Below are 7735 nucleotides of genomic sequence, written 5' to 3' on the forward strand. Positions count from 1 at the left end.
TATGGTGGGATTCGACAGAGATGGCCGCCTCGCTTCGCGTTCCTAGGAAACTATGCAGTTTTTTGTTTTTTTACGTGTTATTTCTTACATTAGTACCTCAGGTCATCTTAGGTTTCATTACATACAGTCGAGAAGAACTACTGAATATAAGATCAGCGTCAACTCACCATCAGTACGACCAAGAATATGTTTTTCGCGACGCGGATCCTGTGTTCTGCCTTACAAACAGGACAACGGAGTGGATCCCATGCAGCGACCCAAAAAAACGACTCCGAAAAAGAAGGAAACGAGGCGGTCTTCTGGTCAGACTCCGGAGACGGACACACCGTACACCACTCCCTAGCATTCGTCTTGCCAATGTCCAGTCTCTTGACAACAAGGTTGATGAAATCCGAGCAAGGGTAGCATTCCAGAGGGACATCAGAGACTGTAACGTTCTTTGCTTCACGGAAACGTGGCTCACTGGAGAGACACTATCCGAGGCGGTGCAGCCAACGGGTTTCTCCACGCATCGCGCCGACAGAAACAAACATCTTTCTGGTAAGAAGAGGGGCGGGGGCGTATGCCTTATGGCTGACGTGACATGGTGTGATGAAAGAAACATACAGGAACTCAAATCCTTCTGTTCACCTGATTTAGAATTCCTCACAATGAAATGTAGACCGCATTATCTACCAAGAGAATTCTCTTCGATTTTAATCACAGCCGTATATATCCCCCCCCCAAGCAGACACATCGATGGCTCTGAACAAACTTTATTTAACTCTTTGCAAACTGGAAACCATTTATCCGGAGGCTGCATTCATTGTAGCTGGGGATTTTATCAAGGCTAATCTGAAAACAAGACTCCCTAAATTTTATCAGCATATCGATTGCGCAACCAGGGGTGGAAAGACCTTGGATCATTGTTACTCTAACTTCCGCGACGCATATAAGGCCCTGCCCCGCCCCCCTTTCGGAAAAGCTGACCACGACTCCATTTTGTTGATCCCTGCCTACAGACAGAAACTAAAACAAGAGGCTCCCACGCTGAGGTCTGTCCAACGCTGGTCCGACCAAGCTGACTCCACACTCCAAGACTGCTTCCATCACGTGGACTGGGATATGTTTCGTATTGCGTCAGATAACAATATTGACGAATACGCTGATTCGGTGTGCGAGTTCATTAGAACGTGCGTTGAAGATGTTGTTCCCATAGCATCGATTAAAACATTCCCTAACCAGAAACCGTGGATTGATGGCAGCATTCGCATGAAACTGAAAGCGCAAACCACTGCTTTTAATCAGGGCAAGGTGTCTGGTAACATGACCGAATACAAACAGTGCAGCTATTCCCTCCGCAAGGCTATCAAACAAGCTAAGCGTCAGTACAGAGACAAAGTAGAATCTCAATTCAACAGCTCAGACACAAGAGGCATGTGGCAGGGTCTACAGTCAATCACGGACTACAGGAAGAAATCCAGCCCAGTCACGGACCAGGATGTCCTGCTCCCAGGCAGACTAAATCACTTTTTTGCCCGCTTTGAGGACAATACAGTGCCACTGACACGGCCTGCAACGAAAACATGCGGGCTCTCCTTCACTGCAGCCGAGGTGAGTAAGACATTTAAACGTGTTAACCCTCGCAAGGCTGCAGGCCCAGACGGCATCCCCAGCCGCGCCCTCAGAGCATGCGCAGACCAGCTGGCCGGTGTGTTTACGGACATATTCAATCAATCCCTATACCAGTCTGCTGTTCCCACATGCTTCAAGAGGGCCACCATTGTTCCTGTTCCCAAGAAAGCTAAGGCAACTGAGCTAAACGACTACCGCCCCGTAGCACTCACTTCCGTCATCATGAAGTGCTTTGAGAGACTAGTCAAGGACCATATCACCTCCACCCTACCTGACACCCTAGACCCACTCCAATTTGCTTACCGCCCAAATAGGTCCACAGACGATGCAATCTCAACCACACTGCACACTGCCCTAACCCATCTGGACAAGAGGAATACCTTTGTGAGAATGCTGTTCATTGACTACAGCTCGGCATTCAACACCATAGTACCCTCCAAGCTCGTCATCAAGCTCGAGACCCTGGGTCTCGACCCCGCCCTGTGCAACTGGGTACTGGACTTCCTGACGGGCTGCCCCCAGGTGGTGAGGGTAGGCAACAACATCTCCTCCCCGCTGATCCTCAACACTGGGGCCCCACAAGGGTGCGTTCTGAGCCCTCTCCTGTACTCCCTGTTCACCCACGACTGCGTGGCCACGCACGCCTCCAACTCAATCATCAAGTTTGCGGACGACACAACAGTGGTAGGCTTGATTACCAACAACGACGAGACGGCCTACAGGGAGGAGGTGAGGGCCCTCGGAGTGTGGTGTCAGGAAAATAACCTCACACTCAACGTCAACAAAACTAAGGAGATGATTGTGGACTTCAGGAAACAGCAGAGGGAACACCCCCCTATCCACATCGATGGAACAGTAGTGGAGAGGGTAGCAAGTTTTAAGTTCCTCGGCATACACATCACAGACAAACTGAATTGGTCCACTCACACAGACAGCATTGTGAAGAAGGCGCAGCAGCGCCTCTTCAACCTCAGGAGGCTGAAGAAATTTGGCTTGTCACCAAAAGCACTCACAAACTTCTACAGATGCACAATAGAGAGCATCCTGGCGGGCTGTATCACCGCCTGGTACGGCAACTGCTCCGCCCTCAACCGTAAGGCTCTCCAGAGGGTAGTGAGGTCTGCACAACGCATCACCGGGGGCAAACTACCTGCCCTCCAGGACACCTACACCACCCGATGTTACAGGAAGGCCATAAAGATCATCAAGGACATCAACCACCCGAGCCACTGCCTGTTCACCCCGCTATCATCCAGAAGGCGAGGTCAGTACAGGTGCATCAAAGCTGGGACCGAGAGACTGAAAAACAGCTTCTATCTCAAGGCCATCAGACTGTTAAACAGCCACCACTAACATTGAGTGGCTGCTGCCAACACACTGACACTGACTCAACTCCAGCCACTTTAATAATGGGAATTGATGGGAAATGATGTAAATATATCACTAGCCACTTTAAACAATGCTACCTTATATAATGTTACTTACCCTACATTATTCATCTCATATGCATACGTATATACTGTACTCTATATCATCGACTGTATCCTTATGTAATACATGTATCACTAGCCACTTTAACTATGCCACTTTGTTTACATACTCATCTCATATGTATATACTGTACTCGATACCATCTACTGTATCTTGCCTATGCTGCTCTGTACCATCACTCATTCATATATCCTTATGTACATATTCTTTATCCCCTTACACTGTGTACAAGACAGTAGTTTTGGAATTGTTAGTTAGATTACTTGTTGGTTATTACTGCATTGTCGGAACTAGAAGCACAAGCATTTCGCTACACTCGCATTAACATCTGCTAACCATGTGTATGTGACAAATAAAATTTGATTTGATTTGAAATGGTCGGTGATCTGTTTGTTAACTTGGCTTTCGAAGATTTTATAAAGGCAGGGCAGGATGGATGTAGGTCTGTAACAGTTTGGGTCAAGAGAGTCTCCCCATTTGAATAGCGAGATGACTGCGGCAGCTTTCCAATCTTTGGGGATCTCAGACGATACGAAAGAGAGGTTGCACAGGCTAGTAATACGGGTTGCGTCAATTTTGGCAGATCATTTCAGAAAGAGAGGGTCCAGATTGTCTAGCCCAGCTTATTTGTAGGGATCCATATTTTGCCGCTCTTTCAGAACATCAGCTGTCTGGATTTGGGTGAAGGAGAAGCAGGGGGCTTGGGAAAGTTGCTGCAGGGGATGCTGAGCTGTTGGCCAGGCTAAGGGAAGCCAGGTGGAAAGCATGGCCAGCCATAGAACAATGCTTATTGAAATTATCGATTATCATAGATTTATCGGTGGTGACTGTTTCCTAGCCTCAGTTGTAATGGGAAGCTGGGAGGAGGTGCTCTTATTCTCCATGGACTTTACAGTGTCCCAAAACTTTTGGAATTAGTGCTATAGGATGCAAATTTCTGTTTGAAAATGCTAGCCTTAGCTTTCTTAACTGACTGAGTATATTAGTTCCTGACTTCCCTGAAAAGTTGCACATCGCGGGGGCTATTCGATGCTAATGCAGAATGCCACAGGATGTTTTTGTGCTGGTCAAGGGCTGTCAAGTCTGGGGTGAACCAAGGGAAATATCTGTTCTTAGTTCTACATTTTTTGAATGGGGCATGCTTATTTAAGATGGCGACGAAAGCACTTTTTAAGAGCAACCAGGCATCCTCTACTGATGGGATGAGGTCAATATCCTTCCAGGATACCCGGGCCAGGTCGATTAGAAAGGCCTGCTCGCTGAAGTGTTTTAGAGAGCGGTTGACAGTGATGAGGAGTGGTCATTTACGCACGCAGGCAATGAGGCAGTGATCGCTGAGATCCTGGTTGAAGACAGCAGAGGTGTGTTTAGAGGGCAAGTTGGTCAGGATGATATCGAAGAGGGTGTCCATGGTTTTGGATTTAGGGTTGTACCTGGTAGGTTCCTTGATAATATGTGTGAGATTGAGGGCATCTATTTTAGATTGTAGGACTGCCGGGGTGTCAAGCATGTCCCAGTTTAGGTCACCTAACAGTACAAACTTTGAAGATAGATGGGGGGCAATCAATTCACATGTGGAGTCCAAGGCACAGCAGGGGGCTGAAGGGGGTCTATAACAAGCGGCAACGGTGAGAGACTTGTTTCTGGAAAGGTGCATTTTTAAAAGTAGATGCTCTAATTTGTTGGGCACAGACCTGGATAGTATGACAGAACTCTGCAGGCTATCTCTGCAGTAGATTCCACCTCCGCCCCTTTCGGCAGTTCTATCTTGTCGTAAAATGTTATAGTTGTAGATGGAGTAACATAGAACTTCACAATGACATAGGTCTTCACAATGACTGTCTTATAGACCTCCCATGTGGCCTCACTTGCTTCATGAGAGCACAGTGACCTAAATGTTTTTCAGGGCTAAAGGCTGATACCTCTTCTTTTAGGCTGATATACAGTATGTCCTTTATTATCACTCTGTTATCTCTCCATCAGCAACCATGCAGGTAAGGCAGGCTAGTGCTTTGTCCCAGGAAAAGAGGAAAATTAAACATGGAGGTTGAGGCTTGCCGGTAATCTGCCAGTGGTATTACCAGGATTAAGACGAGGGCAAGGGCCCCGTAGTCAGCCTGAACAGGTGTGCCTGTTACCATGCCACAAGCTGCCATGACAACCACAGGACCTGCTGAGCTCTTGTAACCGATTGGTATCAATCCTGGATTGTTTGCTTTCTGCACTCTAAAGTCAGGTTTTGTTCACATGCCGTAAGAGACAGAGATCAGGACTGGAACGTTGTAAAGGCTGGAATAGACGGCAGTAGTTGAAGCTTTCAAAAGTGGCCAACAAAGTGATTTATATCACAAAAGCCGAGCAATAAGAAATCACTTTTCTTCAGGGGATCATTGACAAACTCTGGACCTACGCACCGTCTCTCTGCCCTTCAGACCACCCATTCACCCCCCCCCCCCTCTCTCTCCCCTTTGGGTGAGTGACAGAGTTCTGTGACGACAAACCCCCACGACACCCCTACCTCTACACACACACACACACATCACACACCCTTGCACTGATTTGACAGCCGCTCTCCCTCTCATTCAGATTGATGCTGTGTTGCGGCCCCAGGCCCCTGGAGAGACGTAATTGAATTGGTTTCCAGAGAATACTAATGAGGCGTAATGTTGAGATAACTGATACCCAAAGAATAAGTGATCATTGACAGCATGTGTTTCTTGTCAGTAATAAACATGTCACGGAAACAGGGAGCCAGTTGAATTTCCTCTGAAATTCTGTCTCACCACACGCACAGCATGCAATACATTTTATGGTTTAGTACTGCAACTAGTGACTAAGTAAACAGGTTGCAAACTTTCACTGCTGAAATGACATGTGTAATCCTATAATATGTTGTGTATTATATTTAATAATTGGACTGTCAAGATGTCACTATAGAAACCTCTAAAAGCTAAAAAATGTTGAGATGCCACAGACTGACACACGCACACACTGCTTGTGATCACAGATCTCTTCCCACTGTCCTGTGGTTACTTTGGCACCCATGGGCTGCCCTGGCCCAGATGCTTCCCTCAGTTCTCTGGCTGCTCCATATGGTAGATGTTTGTGTAGTGGAGACTTGGGAGAGCTTCAGTGCTCTGAAAGCTCAATACATAAACACTGGTCCCTGATTCACACTTCAGACTGCCGACTGTGTGCTTACCTACTGGACCAACCAAAACCAGCCCTGCTATTATTTAATCTAGGGAGCCGGACTGTTGTGGAGAAGGGAAATAGCCAAAAAAGATGACATGGTAGCATGAAACTTCAAAATTCATCTGAGAATCTCATGAAAGACTCCAATGGGACAATTATTTGTAAAACCAAGATGGCCAACAATTCCGAGAAACGGAGGCCCAAACGCCCTTCCTCTTCCCAGCATGCCATTTAGCCTCGGCATGGGGCGGCCGGGCCGTGGCGGCTGGCTTCAATTACCCCGGGGCAGTCAATAGGAGGTGTCATCAGCCACACTACACTGCACCGAGCTGTCCTGCCCGCACCAGCAAAACGCCTGCTCCCTGTCCGCCTCTACCCCCGCTCACCCTCCTTCCAGCCAGCCCAGGCCAGCGGGCGCTGCTGCAGCGCTTTGTTTGGTAAAAAAAACAAATTCCCTCAGTGTGGCCGCAAGCTGAGCTAACAGCAGAGCAGTTTTCAATGACTCGTCCCCTCACCCCAGTCCCCACACCCCCAACCCACGCCCCTGTTTCTGACAGTCCTGATGGGCACTCTGCCCCTGTTATTGTATTTAGGCTCAGTCTGGCACCCATGAATCAGTCAGGGGCCCAAGAAATGCCACCCTGAGCTTGGCATTGGGATAGGGGAGCCGGAGGAAGGAGGAGGGATTGGGGTGCAATGTTGAAAGCTTGGCATGTAGGGGCCTTAGTTAGGGTATCATATAATATATACTTGCGTCTGTGAAGGCGTGGCTTTGGCCAGGCAAGGGAGAGGACTGGGGCAGACTGGTGGTGTAAGAAACTGAGGTGCTCCAAGGAAAACCGTCCCAAGGTGGAGTAACAATAAGCATCCTGTCATTTGTATGTGGAGGTCAGTGATAGGGTGTTGGAATTGGTTCGGGACGTTATCTCTTATCTAAATATATCTATTAGCCTATGTGTATTCAATGTTATTGTGCTGATATTGTTATCCAGAGTTTATTCAGTTATTCCATGGGCCAATAAGGCTAAACCCTAAAAGGTACATTTTATGCCATTGAGGTCAACATAGTCCATGAACTCTTGTTTCAACTTTTTGATACATTGCTTGCTCTCTAGAGAGTTCTAAGAACCCTTTTTTCTAAGAATGCAGAACAACATTCTGAGGGTTGCTTCCATTGAAGGACATTAGAATACTCTGAGGCTCAGCACCCTGATAGCCTGTCAGCATCAGAACAACATTCCCTCATTCTGCACCTGTACCAGGCAGGCCTCTGTGTGGGCCGGTCGGGGTCCTCGCTCCTCGCTCTTCTTCAGCCGTGTTTCCCAGAGAAAGCACGAGGCTCCTGGGTCCCAGGGCCAACACGATGGAGAACACCAGGGAAAATAAACAGAGCGCTTCCCTCCTGCCCCTCATCCTCTCGTCCCACTCACCCGCC

Source organism: Oncorhynchus mykiss, chromosome 2 (assembly GCF_057628025.1).
Source record: "Oncorhynchus mykiss isolate SJ-2025 chromosome 2, ASM5762802v1, whole genome shotgun sequence".
Taxonomy (NCBI): domain Eukaryota; kingdom Metazoa; phylum Chordata; class Actinopteri; order Salmoniformes; family Salmonidae; genus Oncorhynchus; species Oncorhynchus mykiss.